We start from the raw sequence: 22,607 nt of genomic DNA, 5'->3' as shown, positions 1-22,607 counted from the left end.
AGACTGTTAACTAACAAATAAAATATTTTTTTTTTTCTTTCCTTCTTTGTGGCATGTCTTCACTACTATAAAACATTAAGATCAGAACCGAAAATGTGAGCAATTAAAATGAAAATGTAATCATCTGCAAGAAAAGATAAATTTGTATTAAATGGCTAATACTTCACAGTCCTTTTGATATTACAAGTACTTTTTAAGAAAATATATATTTTATGTCACAGTAATTTTTATTATGTGAAACATGTGATCTCTTTCAAATTATGCACATTCATAAACCACAGTCATTAAAACAGCATGCGACACAAAGTAGTTTGATTTTGGAGCTTTGCTAATATTTGGTGATCTTCCTCAACTTTCTACCTGAAATATATTTAATTTATTCCAGTCACTAATTATCCACTAGTATTTAAAGCACTGGGATGACTACCAACCCAGACTACTGCTTCTTCTTTAATAAGTTTAAGGATTTTTACAAGGGAAACCAATGTTTTTTAGAGAGTCAGTTAGAAGCACATGAAAAATGTTCAAGGACATTGCTTATTACACACTGCAATTCTATGAGCTACTATAAATTAAACTTCCAGTCAAAACACTTCTACCAGTGTAGAATTCAATTCACTTTTCTGTACTCTCCACAAGCTTTAGGGAGGAGAAGATGCACTGGTCTGGAGTCAAAATAAGGTGCAAAATAGGGATTTAATGGTGACATTTTGTTATAGCCAATATCAACATTGGCCCTTCACATTGCACAGCAGCTGTGAGCCTCAGACTGAGTCCCAAAATGGTTTGCAGACCAGGTTGCTCATATAATATGCTATTTAAAATATAAGGTGGTGAAAAATACATCCTCAAATCAGACCAAAGAGCATTTTCACATAGTACCAGTGCTGCCAGTCCATTACTGCCATGTCCTCTCCCTTTCCCCTGGGTTTTAATCACCGTGCAGCCATTAGACACATATGTAAAGATGTTATAGATACCAGCCAGGCAGAATGGCTGTAAAAGGAATAGAACAGCAGAGGCAAGATGACTGGCAGATAGGGTTGCCACATCCCCCTTAAAGAGACTGCTCCTTTTCCACACCTTATGTCTCTTGTACCATAAAAATATGCATAGATGTATGTGGGAGCATCATAGCAGATTTCTTGGGATGCGTGCCATGCATTTGAGCTCCGAAGCTGGCTCAACGTTGTCACCATTAAGTCTCAGTGTACACAGCAACACTTCAATCTAATTTCAATTAGGGAAAAGTTACACAGAAACTTCTTTGAGAGTACCCATGACCCTACACATAAATACCAATTAAATTCAGTATCATCAGTGTCTCTGCAGCGAACATTGATATCACCAGAGAGAGGAAGGAATTTAAAATGAGGCAAGGCTTGATGACATTACCTCCATCTCCAAGCTCTGCCTGTGTTAACTAGTACGTCAACGATTAGTAAAACAGTGGGATTCATCTGTGAAGAAATGGGGTGAAAAGTAGAAATGACATGAAATTTTCATTGCAGGCAGTTTCTATGTGACATAAGGTAGAATATTGCATTGCTATGCAACATGCTACCTGGTAAATGAGTAAAAGCCTAATCTGCTGAGAAGTTAAAGACATCAGCAGTGCTGGCAGTTGCAGCTGAGATAGCAGGAGAACTAACTAAACTAACTAAAACTACTTCTCATACCAAAGATATACAATCTCAAACCAGCTGTTTATGTGCTTAGCTATCCCTGCGTCCTGACCACTGTAAAATCTGCAGGAAAAAGGACTTTTGGTGTCATTAAGTAAGATCAGTGAGGTTGTGCCTGTTTATATGTGGATACTTAGGATATACAGGCACTGCATTTAGACTTGAGCCATTTCCTTTTGTTTGCCCATCTTTTATTTAGAAACAATGGGACAAAAAGTGTGGCAAGTTAAGGCTTTACTTCTTCACAACCACTTTTCCATTCTGAAGCTAGGAGGCTTCCCTAGCATGCAGATTACTTGAGGGAGATAAAAATGTGCCCTTTAAGCCCTTTCCACAAAGACAACACCTCCCAAACCTGCATGACCAGGAGGAAAAGTCATCCTGAAAGTATTAAGGCTCCTTGCACACCATCGCTCTTTGGTGACTGGGAGATTTTACAGTCTTTCAAATCTTCTTTCAATCACAAGATGCCTTAAATGGACAGAAGGTCTTAAAATGTGCTCTCCATCTCCCCAGTTGAGAAAGATACATTGAAGGGGGAGGGAGGGGGATTCAGGCCACAACACAAAAAGCATTAATGCAAAGAACAGTGGGGTCTCTCCCTAATTTGACTTTCTCTACAGGTGGTCTGCAGCTGCATCCAAACAGGTTACACTACTGCCTTCCCATGGGCATTACAACAAAGTAGGATCTGTATTCACAAGAATACATTTGCTGGCATGGGCTGATTCAGGTCTAAAAATAAGAAAAAAGCATTTTTCAGTATAGCCTGAGGTAACTCTCCGCGCCAGCAGAAGACAGTAGCACTCTTGTTTCACTGGCTGTGCGTGATGATAAAGGATATCAGAAACCTACTTCATGTGACTCACCGAGGTCCACAGCCAGATTCCAATTGATTCATTTTATTTGTATTAGTTTGTTCTCCATCGACCACACAACAGGCTAGACCAAATCAATAAGCAATATTCTGTTTTCTATTGACTTGGGGAGTAATTCGCACCGGGCCCTGCGACTGCTGTATCTGATTTTATAGTTCTGTATATCATCATGGAAACGGCAGGGCTCAGAGACCACTGGGAGCAGGCAGAAATGGGGAAAAATTGCAAAGGCAAGGTGAGATATTGGCTTTTAAACTATTGCACCAGCCAGAGAAGAGGTCTTTGCTGTGGGTGCCGAGGGTATTTCACCTTGTGCCTAAGGAGTTCTAAAGTGCAAACAGTGTGCAAAAAATGATGTAGGGATGAGATGAACATGTAACTTGTGCCACACATCCAGCCCCAGGACAAAGCTGTGAGGTGGTGCCAGCAGCAGCTAGCTATCCCCTGGTTGGGTTTGCAGAGAGAGAGCTGTAACCCATGGGTTTGGCACTGCCAAAATCCCTGTCACCATCACCAGCACAAGCAGTGGAACGTGTGTGCAATAGCCTCGGTAGTATTGTCTTAAATAGATAGTTCATATCTCCCTACATGGATTTCTGTACAATTCAGATAAAACACACACACACATACAGTTCTTAACCATTTCCCCCCTGTTTTGGTTTTTTTTTCATTCCCTAGCTTGTTCACAGTACCGTGGGAGAGACACCTGCTCATAAGAAGCCTCCAAACAACTAATCTTTGCATTCCTCAATTTTTTTTTATTATTTTTTTAAGGATTCATCTTCCTGCAAGTAGTGGGTAAGTGGAAATAAAAGACCTTTTGCCCAAACCTATCCCATACCACTTCTTCCCAATGATTTTGCTAAAATACTCAGTGTAAGAGCAAGACAGCTCTATTTACCACTGCACAAACACAACTGACTGTATTGTAATATCTCTTTTCCCTTAAAACTTTCTTTCTGCCCCAGATCTCAGATCCTTTGAGCTTCTGTACCAAAGTAGCGAGCTGGCTTTTCAGTGTCTCCCATAATCTTGGCTTTTCTACATGAGACAGAAAAAGCAGGCTGGGTACTGGGGTGGGTGTATGTAAGGGGTGGCAGAATACAGCCCAGTGTGTTCTTCCTATCAAATACACTTGACAAACTTTAATGAAAAGTCTTCTCTACTTCCTACTAACAGATGTTTCCAATTTTTTCTCTCTCAGCACTTTAAACCACCATCTTTAGTTTTCATGTCTAAGAGACATTATTATAGGATACATCATAATGATATACTGTACATTCATATACAGTATCCCATACAATGACTAGTTGATTTATAATTCAGATCCAATAAAGGGAAAAAATTGATTTAACTGATGACTAGTGAAATACTAAATGCATTACAATGTTTGAAAAGAACATCCTTTTCTTGCAATGCGAGTGACATAATAAAATTAAATATGGATATAAGATAATGCCCATTATTATTAGGCAAGTGGAATCAAAGGGAAGAAAAGGAAGAAAAGCAATCTCTATGGATCAAGGAATGCCTAAACTTCTTCTTCAAATGTACAAAAGCATGAAGACAAATGGAAAGATTTCACAAATAAAGTGAATTCAAATAATCTTGAATTACAGTATAAAGTTGGTTTTCCATTTACTGGTCTTTGTCCATCAGGGCTTGCAGCAGCGCTGTCAGATTTGGGTACCATATTGGGGGTAAATGTGAATTCCAGGGGTCATTAACCTTTGGGTTTCTAAGCTCTGGGATAAATGTTTGTTTCCCTAAAGCCACGTAGCAGCACAAAGCCACAATTTAGCCCCACATCCAAGAAATTGGTACCCTTGTCCCACATCTCACCTTTTCACCCTGCCAAGCTACGATCATCCCCATTTTTCACCCCATCCCAGAATACTCACACAATCAATACCGAGACAATGCAGCCACTAATTTCCATGTCTCATTCCAGAAGCTTTACGACTGCTCCCCTTTTCCCTGTGCAGCTGTGTGGGCAAGGAGCCTGGCCAGGGGTGGTGGGGAGAGCATCAGCATGCAGGGAGCACAAAGCCAAGGTACCAGTGAGCTGCCCCAGCATTTGGAAGAACTCCTCAATATATTGAAAATTTCCAGGTCAGAAATCGAGGCCAGGCACCCCAGAAGTAGTTGGGATTTTAACTTTCTTTAAGCATCTGCTGGAAGTCAGTCACTCCAGCATTTGCACATATCTTTGTTCTTCCAGATGGGTAAATTGCTTCTAATACAAAATAACTCCGAAAGCGGCTGTGATTGCTCATACAGACTTAGATTGATGGTCAATTTTTTATAATCCTCGTGCAGTAGTTTTTCCCTGTAGGAATATGTGTATTTTGCTTCTGGAGAAGCAGTGGCAGGCAGTAATCACTGCTGGAGCCAATGGAGTTTATTTTATTGAAAGAATCATGCAGTCGTTATAACCAAAATGACACCCAAGAACTGGCACACTAAGCTACACCTCATTTCACTGTTGCATCAGAAACATTTTTTAACAGACTCTAGCGATTTCAGATATCTTACAGAAAAGTTATTGTATCTAAAAATCTTTCTGAGGTTTTAACCTATATAATGAAATTCAACAAAACAGTATTAACCAGCTCAGAGAAATGCACCAGCAGAATCTTCGGGTCAGCTAATTTGTGCTTAAACACCTCCATTTGCATGTGCAAAAGTGGATAATTATGATCCTAGTTGCCCATTCATGTGTACAGATGGGTGCACCCACACATTTTTGTGGGATAATTTTTGGAAGCCTATAGAAAATATGGTCTTTAAAGATTTTAATAAGGTTGGCAAAACATACTTTTTCTGCATAAAATTATGTAGTTCCCAAGTCTAAAATTACTTTGATTTAAAAATGAAAATTGGCAAGGGATTAATCCATAATATGGTCTAATTACTTTTTTTCTTAAAAATTAAATGGTCAAGATCTTAACTCAGAATAGTGGTTACTGCTCGTGAACTGAAACTAAGAAACAGAACTGAATAAAGGATTTTATTAAGTGTCTAAATACGTGTTTAGCTAATAGAATCCTCTTACCTTTGGCTGAATAACAGGTATAATAATTCTGAAAGCATATTGACTTTATACAACTGAAGCATAAAGCCCTACTAATTATATTTTTATGAGATTAAAATGCAAACTGGCCAAAGCTTGGAAATAAAAAGTAGATCTGACTTGCTGTCACTAACTTGCAAAAACACATACATTCATGAACACACACAACAAATAAAGGGAGAGAAATGGAGATAGACACAGAGGATGTTGAAAACAGATCATTAGCACATCTTTTGGCCCTTACTGATGGCACTGTTAGCTTTTATTTAACCTTTGCATTGTTTAAAATGCTCAAAGTTTAATTTTATTTATCAAAGTGGACTCTGCTATATTTGCCAGCCTGCAACATATAGGGCTTGCTGAGCACTGCTCGATAAACAGATCAGGTTTTCAGTGAGGTCTGAATTTTCCCTGTCATGTTCAGCAGGAAAAAACAATATTAAAGCAAGGATACTTTTTCATGATCTCTGGTATTTTATTATTTCTTTGTTTGCAGAGGTTACTTCTACAAGTAAGTAAATATCCCTGTGAATTTCTCTTTGTCCTCCATCAATCAGAACCGGTCAATTATCAGACTAGCACAACTAGATCAAAACTCCAGGCTGTGTAGTCATATTACCACTCATATTATTACTAAAAGCGCATCTATATTCCAAACTGGGATACCATAACCCCTTTGTCATTTTCCAATAAAAAAGACCATACCAAATAGGCAGAGCACACCGTAATTAGCAGCTGGCAGAGAAAGCTGTAAATCTGTATGAGTTCTGAACGATTTGCTTACATTGTTGCTTTGTTGACAAATGATGCTGTACATGTTAATGTTCCTGAAATGTCCCCATTGCACCTGACGTGCCAATAAATGCCAGCCAGCTGTATGAATTATGGAAATAAGATTTTTGTTTATGAAGGTATCCCAGACATTTATTTTACTGCATGCCTCTTGACAGATTTAATGTCTGGAGTTACATTGAGAAGATATTTGCTACCTGACATAATGGATAATGGAAACTTTAAAGGCTTTTTTTAATGATGAGACTAATATTTTTTTTTTTAATTTTACCTTGTGGCTACACATTTATTCTCGATATAAAGCTTGCATATTTTAAATGAAATGATACTAAATTGTTCCTAATGTACCATGAGTTGGATGAAACCAGTGCTGCAGCGTATGAGAAAACAGAGGAAAAGTAGCTCTGAGAGCTACTAAAACAAGAGCACTACATGCAAGTTTCCCTATTTCTCTAGGTTTATTTTATCTCCTGTGAACATTCACTAGTACATCATTAGTGCACAAAGGTAGCAGTTAAATCTCAGGCATTTCAAAGCATGATAAAAATCTTTTAACAGATGTATTTATAGCAGACTCCATAAAACATTCATTTAATATGCTAAGGCAAGGCACAGAGAACATACAAATTTGTACAGCTACTGCCTATATTTAACTATATTTAACTGGATTCAGAACCAAAAAATCTGTTCCTGAACTCTGAATATTTAAAAACAAGGTGTATGTTCTTAAGTAAGACACACAAAAAATCCCTGTAAGTATGGAAGTCATGAAAACTCCTATTACAGCCCTGCTCTTAGCAAACATCCTTGTTCTAGTCAGGGAAAAAGTTATCCCAGTTAGCCCATCTTTGAAACAAACTCTGATCAGACTTGTCTAGGGACAGGTTTGCAGGTTACTCTGAGCTTCTCCCAGAGCTGGTTCTGCAGTGGAAGGGCCCTGGAGCTCTCCCAGCACCGGGGTGAGCAGCAGGTGCTGCCTCCTGGGAATCCCAGCCTCACATTTCCCTGCCCTGGGAGATAGGGAACCTGATTCCTGCTCCGAAGTGGAAAAATTTTGCCTGGCAGAAGAGACTCTACTACGCAAGCTCTTCAATTCTTCCCCTATTAGCACATGTTAGTGTATTGTCAAGAGGAACAATAGCAACCCCACAAACTATTTATTCCATCAAGAACAATTTATTGTCTTTTGTAAGTTTGTTTCCAGCTTCTGAAGCTCAAGAGAGAAAAATCTGCTGGTTCTTTAAAACTTCAGATGTTAGGGACTATTTGTAGTCATCATATAAATGGGGGTGGTAACCAAATTAACCAAATTCATTTTGTAACCACAAATCATTCCTATTAAAATACTCCCTTCTCACCCCACCTCAAAAGAAGAATAAGAATAATAAGAAAAAAAGGAGTCCAGATGGTTAAAATTATTTTTAAGCAAATATTTAGTGGTTACAGTTGAATTCTTCTGGCACACATTCTCCACTACAAAAATGACACCCCACATTCACTGTGTTAACCATTTTCCAATGTGCCAGCCAAATGAATGCCTCAGAGAACACACACACACACGTTATGGAAGCATTATCAGAAATGCTATAGTTAAGGTTCCTTTGCAATTTGGGCAGAAAGTGAGGCTATTTCACACTGTGAGGTAGAATTTTGTTTCCAGGTAAGACAGGAAAGACAGGCACGGAGCACTGAGCTTTCTACAGAAATCCCCTTCTTAAAGCACAACTGGTTTTCAGCATATTCCTTTACTGCAAAATGCCACTGGAAATTCTACTTGGGAACTGGGTGGGGGGCGTGGGGGAAGAAAGGCTTGTAACTCTCTATTCACAGCAACTGCCATCTCCATATTTTGCAGTTTAGGAATGTTTCACTAAAAGACAAAAAAAAAAAAAAAAAAAAAAAAAAAAAAGCCTTATTTTATTTGCCATACCCTAATTTTAGTCTGTGTAAGAAGCAGCCCAAGGAACTCCCTTTGTTGCTGTGATAGTTGCTTTAATTCCCCCATGTTTTTCCTCGGGCTCGTTCACACACTGACCCACACTACTTGGAGCGCACCGAGGGTGTATCCCTGCCTTTCCAAGAGATTTACCAACCACCACCTCTGCACACACGGCCCTCTGCTCCCCAGCTCCCAGCCCAGAGCACACTGGTGGGAGGCTGATGGGTGGGAGCAGAGCCCTGGCACCGGTGCGGGGCTGGCTGCGGTGATGGACGGCCAGGGAAGGTGTCCCCCCGTGCAGCTCCTGCAAACTGGTTGCTCCAGTCTGGCATCCCAGGAGGCTTGCCAGATGGAGGAACCTTCTCCGCAGCAGAACTGCAAGCTGTGCTTCTCGGGAAACTCGAGGCTGTAACCCTTTCCCTCTTCCTCCACATACCCTGTTGCTTCCAGATTTCTTTCGATGCCTACACATAAACAACCGAGACGAAATCTTCATTTCTCAGAGACACAAACTTAACTCGTTTCTAATCCTTTTTCCAGCAAATTAACCCCAGATAACTTAACACTGTATATATAGCTTTGGGAATAGAAGCTAATTCATTCTAGGTCAGAGCTAAAACTGTGCATGTGATCCCCATGAAATGGATGAGTGTATTGTAGATGCTCACATATTTTTAAGCAGAAGAGAAGTTTGTTGTGGAGTTGCAGTGCCTGGATATCGTATTTGCATAGGCTGACTAAGGAGTTGTTTTGGGGAAAAATTAAGATTGGTTATCTAGTGATCTTCTTCACCTTTAATTGATGAGACCCTGCCAGTAAAAACTCTGATGGAAGCAGTGACGTAACATTAACAAAGGTTTATGTTGGCAGAGGTTAAGGTCTGAGTTTTAATTTTTTTTTTTTAAAGAAAAGAAATACACGTTTCTGTCTCTGTGTATGTGCATGTGCACACCTGTTTTGCATTGGAGTAGCTCCTCTGATCTCAGGGTTTTGCATCAGGATACTGAAAGGTAAATCTGACCCATACCATAAAGCTTCCAAAGGCCTAGCTCTCATTATTTTTTTTACAAAAGCCTGTATTTTGCTCAGTGGAAGATTAAAACTAATGTATAGCAGAAGAGCAATGTAAGGAATCCCAGGGTAAGTCTCCATCCTCCTCTGAGTACCTGCACAGTGGGGTAGTGCAGGAACTCAGGCTCCACTATCCATTTTCTCTTTCACATGCATGGAATTCATTGAAAAGTAGTGGGAAGGAAATTATAGCAGTCTCACAGGTCTCTAACAAGAGATCACTGTGTGGAAAAATGTGACTTGTCAAGAGCTACTTTCTTTGTATTGATTCATCAGAAAAATATACCATAAAGAATAGCTGAAACCTAAAAGCTTTGCATTCCTCTTTCAGTACTAAATCAAACCAGATATTGGTAAAAGGTGCAATTTCACTGCAGACATACCAAAAGGTGATAATATTCCTATTGACTGAGGCCAGTGGATGGCATAAAACATATATTCCTTTTCCAGTACCTTATTCCCTGAATATTTGTATTTTCCCTCTGCAGTTCACTGTTTAAGCAGTCTGTTTGCAACCAAGAAAATAAACACAAAAATATCAAATAAACAAAGGGAAGGCATCTAATTAAAGGCTAAATTTACTTACTTTGGGGAAGTAATTACTCTCAAACATTCCTACGCTTTCCTCATATAAGTAAAAGTTCACCACCAAGGAAGGATATCTCACCCAAGCATAGATAATTTGTATTTGTGAAGGAATAAAACATATATGTATTCTTCAAAGTTTCATAAGACATATATGTATTCTTCAAAGTTTCACAAGACTTATATGTGTTCTTCAAAGTTTCACATGTGTTCCTGCAGAAAAGAGGAGTGGAACATGCTGATATGGAAAACCCCATGATATGGCAACGGGGAGAAGAAGAAGTGGCCACCAAGGCCAGTTGTACTTTCTGCTGGAAGAGCAAAGCCCAGGAAGGTTCCTCTGTGCAAGGAGGGTTTTGCAGGGCACTGCTCTGCCAGAGGCTGGTTGTACAAAACGTTACCTGTCTCGCTTCCTATTACTTATGCTTTGTGCTGAAGAGTGGCACGTTGATTAATTACTACTCTAAAGTGCTTATAAAGCATCAGTCCAAGGCAGGTTTACTAGGTTGGGGCCTCCTGTGATTTATTGACTAGAGGAGAAAGCAAAGGCCATTTGTGAAGGAACATTTTCTGCTGGATGGAGGACGAAAAAAAAGTAATTTAAATTACTCATCTTCTGCTCCCCCCAAATTAAAGTGTCTGACTCTGCAAAGCAAAGCCAAAGACTTTCTTCCTCTGAAATTTATGCAAAAAGATAAACAGCAGCAGAGTTTTATTCAATTTCTCTTTAAAGCACACCCTGCAAACAGTAAGAAAAGGAACAGCCTGAATCCACTGGCAAGAAAGGTCTGAAATGTTTTCTTTTGCTGATATAGGGAGTTGATCAGAGAACTTCAAAATAATTAGAGCAGAAATTCTCTGAGACTTTTTGCTTTTTCACAACTTTTGTTGGAAAGGAAGAGGAGAAAGCAAAGGACAGGCACAGACACACACACATGAGCCACATCTACAGGAAAGATTCATTTGGTTCTGGTTTGTTTCTGCTGCTACTTTGCTATTTTTTTTTTTTTTCCACCAGCAGTAAACTGGCACTTCGGGTTTACTTTGCTTCACTTACTAAAGCCTTTTAATAGTATATAGTGCAGGAATGCGAGAGAAAAAGATTCCCATATGACAGAGACCCTTTGATATTGTTACTTCAACCAAAACTTTGAAATACAGTAGCTGGTTTTGTGTGCTGCATATGACAATTTTTCCCCAAGTCTTAAAAACTTTGATTTACTTAACTGCTGTCGCTGATGTGACTCACAGAAAAGAAAGAATGAAAAGACTCAGAGAGAGGAATGGCTCATGTGTTAGTCTATTTGATGGCACAGGATTTTACAGGAAAATAATTAGTGCAGTCTGTAAAAAGAGTATACAAAAAATATTGATAGCAAAGAAAAAAAGAAGATAATGTCAAATGCTTGCAATAATTTTATCTCTGTTTCAATACAATACTATGTAGATTTTCTATTACAATTTATTTCTGTAGTTACTCTAAGCAGGGGAGTAAATAGACACACAACCTACATGTCAGCAGTGTTTTCAAGTGTGAGAGCACCAAAGATACCCTTGGAAATTGCAAGTGGGGTTGTTAATTCTATTAGAAGAAATCAAGATTTCTCCTGGAGAGCAAAAAAGGTGAGTTGGGGATACCCATCCCACTCCACCACTGGCAGCCTGTGCAGCCCCAACTGCTCCCTTGTAATCAACTCCAAAGCAGATTGCAGGGAGCTCTGGAAACAGCCTGGAGAAGGGCATCAAACAGGTGGGATCCAAATTCCTTGCCTGCCCTAGACATGACCGCCTGCAGCCACCCTGCACCAAAAATTTAAAGTTGAATATCAGAGAATCAGAATCCCAGAACAGGATGGGTGTGAAGGGAACTTAAAAATCATCTTGTTCCAAACCCCTGCCACAGGCAAGGACACCTTCCACCAGACCAGGCTGTTCTAGACTGTGTTTGAACACTTGCAGGGATGGGCTTTGAAGGTCTAAGATGTGCACGGTGAGGCACTGACACCACAAAGCTGAAGGAGGGGAGGATTTCCTCCAGAACCTGCTGGGATGCCCTGTCCTTTGATGGCTTGCTCTGCTCGGGGAAAAGGAATTGCCTCTTACACCTCTCTGTGGTACAGTTTACCTATATGTAAAATGAAGGCAGTGCTTGCCCTCAAGGGGTGTAGAGAAGCTTAATTAAGCAGGAGATTCTCAGCCTTAATCAGACTTCTCTCACTTGCTAAGTACACGGGAAATCCTTCCGTTCAGGAACAAACTTGACACCATGACAAATGAATCAGCTTCCTTACCATTTTGCCTTTGGGAATTATTTTCCTTGGGAACAGATATTTATGAAGTTATAATAAAAAAAATTTAAATGTACCCAAAGCAAGCAAACAAACAAACAAAAAAAACCCCACAAAAACCCCCCAAATCTCCACATTTCTATCATTGCTGATGTTATTCCTTCATATTAAATGCTTCCCGGAATTTTATTTTATTGGGGATCCTGCCTCTGGGAATTAAGTAAGGAGACGTATGACAGATGTGATAAGTGTGTGAGAGCTGTGAGGTGTTTGTGAGGAAATCCTTCCCATCCCATCCCTCAACCCCAACCCACTCCCTCTATGGACATGATGATTTAGGAAAGGGGAACCCCATCACCATCACTGCCAGTTGATTTGCCTGCCACAAAGAACTAAGAACTGCTCCTGCCAGATGCTGGGAAGCTTTGGTGACATCCAGAGTCTCCTGTGAAAGGACTTTAACACAGTTTGAGAAGCTCAGGAGCATTAAGGTGGCATCCAAAAGCACAGAGGATCACATCTGTTTTAAAGCCAGTGGGTTATTTCTAAATAGAAATGCCAAAGACAGGCAAGAGCATTTCAAAAAAGTCAAATCTCAGTCATTTCACTGAAATATTATCTATTTGTGGCATAAATAGATGCAGAGCCAAATAATTCTGAAGGATCTAAATTCCACCTTCCCTCTCCCACTCACAGAATCTGCTTTAAAGCAAAAATATCAAATTAATATGAGAATGATAGTTCTCACGGTATCTCCTGCCAGCCTACGAAGGTACAGAGAATATCCTGAGAAACTTTGTTCTTAGGAAATATTAAGTCCAGTTTTGAAAGCTATTAAGGGTTCACAAAATTAAGAGAAATATCCAAAGTTTTGGTATCTGACTAGAATAAAATTTGAACCCTGGCCCTGTGACAGTAAATCAACAGCGTGCATGTGAAATATGTTTTTTCCCCTCCTATGCAAAGCACACCAGCAGACCTGGCAGAGGCAGAAGAGGTTTCAAATATAGCACAGTCCTTTTTACCAGTGGGTACTCTTGGACCCAGCTCCTTTCTGCTCTGTGCCCGCCTGCTGGGAGGAGATCTGAGGCCGGGGCTTGACGCGAGATGAATCCAGGCCAAGTTTATTCATTTTCCAAATCGTGATCTCAGCGATGCCCTCCCATTCCCATTCCTCCCGTCACACCATTCCTCTGGAGTTTTGGCTCTTCCCCAGCCCGACCTCCCCCACCTCTCCTGGGACGCTCCCGGACACGAGCCCTGGCTCCGTGGTGGCTTCCCCAAGGAGACCTGGCTGGCAGGGCTGAAATACAAGCTCAGCAGAGGAATGTCCCCACTGTTTTACTCCCCAGAAGCAGCAGAACTGGGATTATTTACAAAATCTCCTGGGTATTCCTGTGACCTGCTCATCTCCTCTTCCTCCCTGGCTCCACGGAGTACCCAATGAGGCAGCACCTTCCTGCTTCTCAGCCCCAAAAATGGTTTTCCTACACCTACTGATGGAAAGTCCCTCCACACAGACTCCTTCCAGCTCCAGCCCATATTATTTTCTGCCTGTGCTCCTCCACCACTGTGTAATCCTTCCCAGTTCCCACGTAGGGTCTATTTATTCCTCAGGGATGGGATGGTTAAGGAGGAGAAATTTCCATTTAACAGTCCTGGGCAGTTGTTTGGGTGGTTTCAGCACAGTGATGGACAAGTTGCTGCTGATGGTGCTCAATGCCTGTTAAAAAAGCCCTTGCCCAGCCCGACCCACTCATTCTGAGCTGTGCGTCACTGTCCCCTGGATTGCACCTACACCAGCCAGAAACTGGGTCACTGAACCAATCTGGGTTAAAAATATCCCAGATATTCTCTAATGAAGTGTCAACAACTATTCTCAGGCTGAAGAGCAACCAGAACACCTCCTAATAATCTTGCTTACATATGCAAAAAGTATGCCCTAATCTAAAATGTATTTATAATATAAAATGGAGTTCAACATTTGACCCGAGTGTATCCCACTCTGTCAGAAAGACAAAGGAAATAAAAATGTGTTGCTGTAATTTCCTTGACAGCAAAAAAAACCCCAAAACAAACAAGAAACCTCACACATATACGTCTAGGCCAATATATATGGTAATGTGAGACAATGAGTTTGATTTTTCATGGCCATGTTGAAACTCATCTTGTTAGTTCTAAAACTGCAGCCGACAAACACAATTCCTTTCCTTAATATGAAAAATCTAAATAAATAAACACATTCTTAAAGCTTCCTTGATTAAAACTTTTACTGAGTTTTTATAGATTTTGTAAGGGGAAGATTTTACAGCCAGGGCTGTGAACGCTTGTAGGAAAAATAACATAATGATGATTATTATTGGTTTCTGTTGTTTTTGGTAGTTTATTATTATTACTATTATTGTTATTATACTTTTGGTGGTGGTATCACCATCTGGATTATTATAACTACAGGAGTGACAAGATGTCCTCATCAGATCCATTCCTCATTGTGTCAGGCATCATAAAAGCACATTGTGGGAGTGAGGAAAAAGTTTGTGATCTAAGCAGTTAATGCAGACAAAAGGTGCAGCGAGAAACAGAGGCACAAAGAAAAGAACTGACACCAGAGCCCACAAAGAGTCAACACTGAGCCTCCAATATCCACAGTTAGCATCTATTTAAACACAGATTTGTCTAGACAAATATGTATCTATTAATGCACATCACATTATGCAGTTTGAAGAAAGTATACCAAGATTAACAGAGGAAAAAAGAGGAAAAAAAGGATGTGGTTATTTGTTTTACATAGGTAAAATATCTTAATCAAAACTGGACTGATTAAAAGTGAAGCAGCACAGAGAAAACATGAGATTGTGCATTGCTGGTGACTAACTTCAGTCAAAAGCACTGTTCAAACCACAACCCATTTAAAAAAATGAAATGAAATTCTGATAATAACTGTTGGTGGGATCTGCCCATGATTTGAACAAGCCATGGCAGTGTACTTTCTACTGGGATATGGATAGCAAATAATGAAGTTGGTGGTATTCCAGCTGAGGAAGACTCTGGTTAAAAGCAGGCAGACAGAGTTCATTTTCTAGCACAGAGAAATTTTTTTTTCAGTTCTTGCAACCAAACATTAGGTTTCTGAGGTCAAAAAGCCTCTCTTGTATTTTCCATATTTGATAATGGTGAGTTAACTATGAAACAAAAATGAATTATTTTTAATATTTTTCTTTTCTTTGATTTTGATTTGTATTAAAATTGTAATAATTTAAAAAATTGACATTATGTATTTCCTTTTACATTTACTTTGTTAGGTGCCTTACAAAGACTGCTTTATTGGTGAGGCTGATAAAACTAATTTCTTTAAAAGAAAATATTTTTAGACTTTCTCCTATTTAAATAGGCCAGATATTTCAGCCTCATTTACAGATGTGAACATGCCCAAAATATTTCAGCAGCTTAAGCCCTTTTTCTGCATTGCATTTTTACAATCAATTTTTGAGAGCTGCTTTTTGTATTAAAGTTATTTAAAGTCTCATCTTGTCATTAGGCTACACTGTGAGTAATCTAGAGTTCAGATTTGCACATAACAGTTAACTTTAAATTCTAGAACAGAAGAATCCAAAATTAAGCCTTACACTACCTAGAAAAAAATAGTTATTTTTTAATCAATGGAAAATAATTTTAGTCCTGAGTGGAACTGTTTTTTTTTAGCAAACAAGTTTCTGCTCTAGTGTTCAGCTCAAATTCATAAAAACAAATAGGCAAAATGACAGTTAGCTGCAAGATCACATTTCTCTAAAGATAAACTGTAAGCTCTGCACAGCCATTGCTACCAAACGTTGTTTATCCGAGCTTTAAATTCTACTCCCAAATTTGAATAGACTGCAGAGCTAACAGTGCTTCTGAGGAGCAATATCAAAATATGTGCCTCCTGGGTCTAAAAACCACAAGTTATTTTAGCTTCTGCTAAGAATTGAGGGATTTAAAAAAGAAAAAAAAAAAAAAAAAGGTGGAGTACAGTAAGTAAATAAATAAATACATTATCTACCTTCATGACCTTTCTGTTCCTGCAAGCAAACAGCGTCCATCATTTGTAACTTGACTTTCCATAAAAGTAACAGTTCATAAAAATCTGTGAAACTACTACCGGGAACAAACAAATTAAACAATGACAATGTAATAAAATAAAACTGCTGTTCTACTTCTATAGCAGAAGAATTGCTTCTTCGCTGGGATTAATACATCTTGCAGAAAACAATTTTAAATAATGTGTAACATATGGATTCGGCTTTTATTATTCTTCTAAAAGAAGACAATTATATTTATGTGATAAACTGTTCAGTGTTAGTAGCATAATGTTTATATTACTGGCCACTTAAATAGTCTTTGGCGCAGTTTTATAAGGAACAGAAGCCTCCAGATCTTTTGAAATCCATCTTATAAAGTAAGTCTTGTCTGTTACTTGGAATGCAATGATTTTACATAGTTTTCTTGCTGGGAAAAAAAAAAATCTGTACTGTAGGTAATCTCGTTGTTCAACTGCATGCATGATAACTTTCTGATGTTCTAGCTACAATTCTTATGCATTTTAGGGCTTTCAAACGAAAAGTGTGACAGCCTTGAGCTGTCGGGTAAAAGGAGGGGAATAAAAAAAAAGAAAAACCAGCAACTTTCAATTTTAACTTTTTAGAAAGGAATGGTCACAATACACTGTTTTTTTGTACTAAACCTTTTCAAGGTGTTTTCGTTAATCTCCTCGCTCCTCACAGCTAGCTGCTCTGCTCTCTGATTATGCTGGGAGATTGCATTTAAGAAAAGAGTGAGTTTCGGGTAGTTTTCAAGGAGCTGCTTTTGTCCCCATTATATTCCAGATAATTTTCAAAGAGATTACACAGGAGCCATAGGAGTATTTATCTCGCTATCTCCCCGTGCTCCTGAGTCGAAGCTGCATGCGTTTCTAAAGGAAAAAGGAATGTGCTACCAAATAAATGTTTTCTGTGGCTGCTGTGTACATAGAATTTTGTTGTGAGCAATGCTGCCAGCAGCCTCTCTGCATTGCTGGGGTTCTGCTATCCTGTTGTCAGTCACATAACAAGATCATTTGGAAAAAATTATGCAGGGTGAGAAAATATATTTATCTGGGTTTATCTTATAAAAAAGAAAGAGAGGGGAAAAGAAATAACAACAACAACAGTTTTGGGGCACGTTACTGTCCTCCTTTTTCACTCCTGGAGTACCAGTTCGGTATTTTCAATTCCCCACTTCTCCATTGCTTTAAAAAGTTGAGGTTGTTAACAAAAGATAAAGAGTGTAACCTAATGGAAGTGAAATCTGCATATTCAGTTAATTTGGGATTTATTATCCCAGTAACTAGACTTGCAACTGTTCTAAAACCGTTTTGACTGAAGACTTGAGAACAGTACGAGTGGATGGCTACCCCCACCCCCATCCTTAAAAGAAAACCTGTGCCTGCTGCTTCCAATTTAGTGCAATCATGCCTCTTACTGGCCAATACAAGATGCAGCATTAGCTGTCACATGCAAATGAGTATTCATGGGGACTTTGAAATGTGCAATAAAGAATAAAGACACGCATTCTGTGAATAATTGTTTTCTTTTATAAAACTGGATCCAAAAGGGAGTGCCATTTCACCCAGAGTCTATAGCCTTTCTATGGTTACAATCTGCTGTTGAAGCCAGATATTAGGAATGAAGTGTGGATAAATGGAGGACTCCAGTTTCCCGTGCTGTCAATCTTTCACAGTATTACATTTGCTTAACAAGAAATAATCCAACCCATGTTTGTGGTTCTTGCTATCTTGCTTTCTCTTCCAACTGAGGCTTTGAAATGCATAGGGATTTATAATAAAGTCATCCACCTTGCACTAGCTTTTTTCATACAAAGCCCAACCTAAATTCTTCATTTTCAACAACACAGACAAACAAAATCACACAGCAGTATGAGCTCCACTGCAAACCTGAAGTCTTTGAAAGCACTCTGATATCACTCACCAGGATGAGAGAGAAACAGTAACTCAGATTTTTTAGGGCCCATTTACACACAGGGTGGGGGAAAGAAAACCAAACCCGACAAGCTGTGTGCAGACACAGGTAGATTTGTGGAGCTGTGAACAGCCAAGCTGAGTTCAGACACACGCACACACACCTATTCACAAAGCCTGAAGCCAGAATGCCTCTTGGAGAACAAACAGCCATCAACTGGTATTGATATCAAATCATGGCATGATGTGGCCTCATCTCTACAGCAAGACCCCAAATCTTTAGTAAAGTAGTAGCAAGAAAATAAGTAGGTGCCTGGATTGCAGCACCTTTGCAGTAAACTGTAAGTTTAGAAGTTAGACTTGATGATTCTTGTGGGTCCCACCAACTCAGGATATTCCATGATCCTATGGGAACTGCAGGTAGCACCCAGTAAATTCAGACTTGGCTAAGGTGGACCAGAGGTGGATAAAACTGGTTATCCAGCAGGCAGAAGGAAAGCTAAGGATAAATGCTGCCTGTACCATGGGTGGGACTGAGCAGTGCAGGCCAGCATGGGGGCTCAGCAGAGGAAAAGTACTCCCTTGGAGGTAACTCAGGGCCTGGGATTATGTTTAAGCTGAAAATTAGAGGACTCCAGCCATAGCTTCTCAGCAGGCAGGCTCTGTCCCAGCAGGAGTCCCAGGAAGGTGATCAGAGAGCTGGAAGGCATTGCATTTTCCTTTTCCCCTCACATTAATGATTCCTCATTGCCTTGTTTGCTACGCACATTTGCACGTCAAGGGAGATCTCTTGAAACACAGGTACACACATGCAAACACACCAAAGGCATGAATCCCTGACATTACAATTTACAATTGATGCAATTACTGTAAACAGAGGCATAAAAGTGTGAGGGGAAAGTGCAGGGCTGCTTCACTACTGGGAGAAGGATTCTCACTTACAAGGGCTCAGCACAATGACCAAACCCAAGCTTGCTCCTGTGATCCAGTCTGCCAGGAAGACAGCTCGTCCTTTTTAGCTTTTGATCCATATTTTACCTCCTAAGGGAGGTGAAAAGGAGGGAGACCCTGGGGCTAGGGCAGAGGTTTGAAACAAGGAGACTTGGTTTGTATCCCTGAATCATCACAAACTTCTGTAGGCATGTTACTCAGCTCCTCATTTTCCTACTTACCAAACATAGCTAGCAATATTTTGGTATCTCACAGAGATGTTAGCACAAGCCCTTCAACATACATATCTGCTCATATATTATCTGGATGGAGTCATTTCCAAAGCTGACTGCAAAATACTCACAAAATGCACACAGCTCCATGAGGCTTAGTCATGCCAAACACGATGCATGGCAACACATCCCTGCAACCACAGGAATGCAAACCAGGAGCTCATTCCCACCTTAAACATACCTGGGGGTCCTCAAGGACTGGGTCCCTTTACTCTGCAGCCCCAGCACAGAGGAATTTCAATTATTCATTCATCTTTGCCCTGCTGCCTGTGGCACAGGTGGCACTGCACTTGGAGAAGCATCACAGGGGAGACTCACATTTGAAGACCTAATTTGGCTTTGCATTATCCAGAGCCCCAAATCCACATTTCAGAGGGTGACTGCAGCCTCATCCGCAGTCTCTGTACACAGTAGGGACTTGGCAAATGGAGTTTGGTGAAATGGCACGGCACACTACATAGGAGACCGACTATAAATCAGCAGATTTTGGCTCTGCTCCTGGCTCTGTCACTGATTTACCATGGAAACTTGGGCAAATCTTTCACTCTCCCTATCCTTCATTTTCCGTACCCATAATGTAAAGATAATGATGCTGCTTTGCAAGCTCTTTTGAGATGCCGAGATGTTAAGTGCTAAGTGCATTTTATTAACATTAATAGCACCCAACCGAGAGGATGCTGTACAACACTAGCCTGGCTGTCCCCAGAAAACAGATTGGTGTGGGGAAAGTGTGCATTTGTTAAGCAGCTTAGACACTGCTCATTCCCATAATACTTCCACAACACACGGGAACAAGATCTGACCTACTAAAACAAAAGATAAAAAAAGAAAAAAAAAAAAAACACCCAAAAACGCCATAAGGAGAAAATTTCTAATGTGACCTGTCATCTTATTTCCAGCACAGGAAAACTTGGGGATTTACTGGAGATTATCAGTGTTGCTCTGTGTGGTTTTTGTAGCCAGCCACAAGCCCAGTGCTCACAACTTGTGGTGGAGACCACTTCCATTAGCAGGCATTAATCACCATTTTATACACTCCAGCCCAGCCATCACTGAGCAGACATCAAGTAGATGCACTCAGTTATATCCTATCGCACTTTATATCTGACTCAATCTTAAAATAAGTTAATTGTACTGAATTATATCCCAGCTCTTGTATTTACAGGACCACAGCGTATTACAATGTATATTCTTTAAATGCTAACAGGCTTTGTTGCTCTACACTTCAATTTTCCATGTTTCTGCTCAAATATGTATCACAACATACACAGTAGAAAGAGCCATGAAAATTTTATTATTAATGCATGTTCTTTTCCTTTGCTGGAGATAGAACTTTGTTGTGCATGTTATAAAATGTTAAATATTAGAATTATTTAAAGTTAATAGCATGCCAAAGAAAATGACTAATAATACATTATACAATTAGATGCCTTTCACATGAGTGAATCCATTAACAAAATAAAATACATTCAAACAGAAGACTTCTGATTTGCAATTTTTAGCAAGGATTGCCCATGTGTAAAGCTAAATTATTTATTCTTTAAAAAAAAATTAAATGCTGGATACATCAGTTTGCAATTATTTGCATTATGTTCGGATGCTTTATCATGTGTCTCTGATTCAAAAATACGTATCTCTAAGTTGCTGTAGCATCTTTATCTATCCAAAGCATTAAGCACAGAAAAACAAGTTTTCTTTCCTCAAATTCAGCAGATGATACCAGAAGCCCTTGGTATTGCTTTTTAGCTGTTTGGGTGTTTTTTGTTATCCTCCTTCAGTTCAGATGTCCTTACAGTTTCACAACTCCACTTTCCCCCTCCCAAATGCACACCTTGTTTTCTAGACAGAATCAATTCCATCCCATTCCACCCTTACAGATCTCAAGTCTGGCATCATGCAGCTCCACCTAAATTTATTCAGATGCTATGTACTGATTTCCTACTTATTTGAAACTCGTTATCCCATCTTCTCAGCTGATGTCAACATTATCCTGGAACAAAACCCTGAGCAAGCAGTTAAACTTTTCTTATAGCAAGGAACAGCTTTCAGCTCTGCAGTGATGTAATCTGCTTGCCATTTCCCTCCTGGATTTTCCTTTTCCATCAGTGCTCTGCCTCTAGAAAGGCACCCAACACCAGCCAAAGGAAGTTCCTCCAAAAACCAATAATCTCCTCTGTCCATCTTCTCTTCACTGCTGCTACCTACTTAATTAAGTTGTTCTCAATCTTCTGTATCATAAGCACATAATGGTGTTTGATGGCAATGTGTTTTGAAATCCCTGTTTGTTTTTTAATTATCTGATTATACCAGGAAAAGGGAAAAAAAAAAAAAAGGAAAAAGACAGGAAAAAAAAGAAGAATCATATAAGAAAACAAGACCTCTCCAAAGTACTACAAGAAGTACAAATCCAGCAAAGCACTGCATCTTAGTCTCTTGCAAGAGATATTTTTCCCCCTCTTTCTAACATACACCCAATCCAGTCTTTATAAATCATGGGATTTAAAAGTGTGATAGAAACAACTATGGCAAATTCTGGTAACATGATGCAAACCTGCAAAATTCAGGTTAAAGATGCTTTTTATTATCACCTTTATTCAGCTAGGGAGAGGTGAGGAATGCCATACTTAGATTCTGCTGAGGTTTATGTCAGGATTTTGGCATAACCTAACTCCAGGCTACTGTCACCCCAAAATATCTGCTGCCCATGTGCTTCCCAGTGTCAGGCCAGGGTGCAAGCCATGGATGAGCCAAGTCTCCCACATTATGTCAGCTGGCAATGGGGAAAAAAGTGTGCAAAAAGGGACACAGAAAAGAATATAAACTAGCAGAACTGGACACTGTCACTGAAGAAGAAGGGGGAAATAGTATAAAATATTTATTCCATTATATTCAACTCTCCATATCCTTACTATTTCAAAATTTGACCATGCTATGTTGTACAAATAATAACAGTAATTACACAAAGAAGAGACAATGCGTTGAAATTGGAGCCATGGATTCATAGGATGATTTCAAAAGGCATCACTCCCCCAACTCACCCCGAGGTGTTTGTCCATGTGAAGGGCTTTGATTAGGCTGGGA

At 39.6% G+C, this 22,607-nt stretch overlaps 1 protein-coding gene and 1 long non-coding RNA gene across 5 annotated transcripts in view; one reads left to right on the top strand and one right to left on the bottom strand.

Annotated features, from left to right (window-relative positions):
• ARHGAP15 (Rho GTPase activating protein 15) overlaps positions 1-22,607 on the bottom strand; it is a 318,797-nt gene that overhangs the window by 68,999 nt on the left and 227,191 nt on the right. The gene's annotated exons all lie outside the window — the stretch shown is intronic.
• LOC140684503 (uncharacterized) overlaps positions 14,765-22,607 on the top strand; it is a 76,772-nt gene continuing 68,929 nt past the window's right edge. The window contains exon 1 of one of the 2 annotated variants that reach the window (XR_012056846.1): positions 14,765-16,746. This is a non-coding gene — a long non-coding RNA (uncharacterized lncRNA). The remainder of the gene's footprint in view (positions 16,747-22,607) is intronic. The other variant, XR_012056847.1, reaches the window with a different exon arrangement.

The sequence above is a fragment of the Taeniopygia guttata genome, chromosome 7 (genome assembly GCF_048771995.1).
Source record: "Taeniopygia guttata chromosome 7, bTaeGut7.mat, whole genome shotgun sequence".
Taxonomy (NCBI): Eukaryota; Metazoa; Chordata; class Aves; order Passeriformes; family Estrildidae; genus Taeniopygia; species Taeniopygia guttata.
This window is presented reverse-complemented; position numbering and strand designations above follow the sequence as displayed.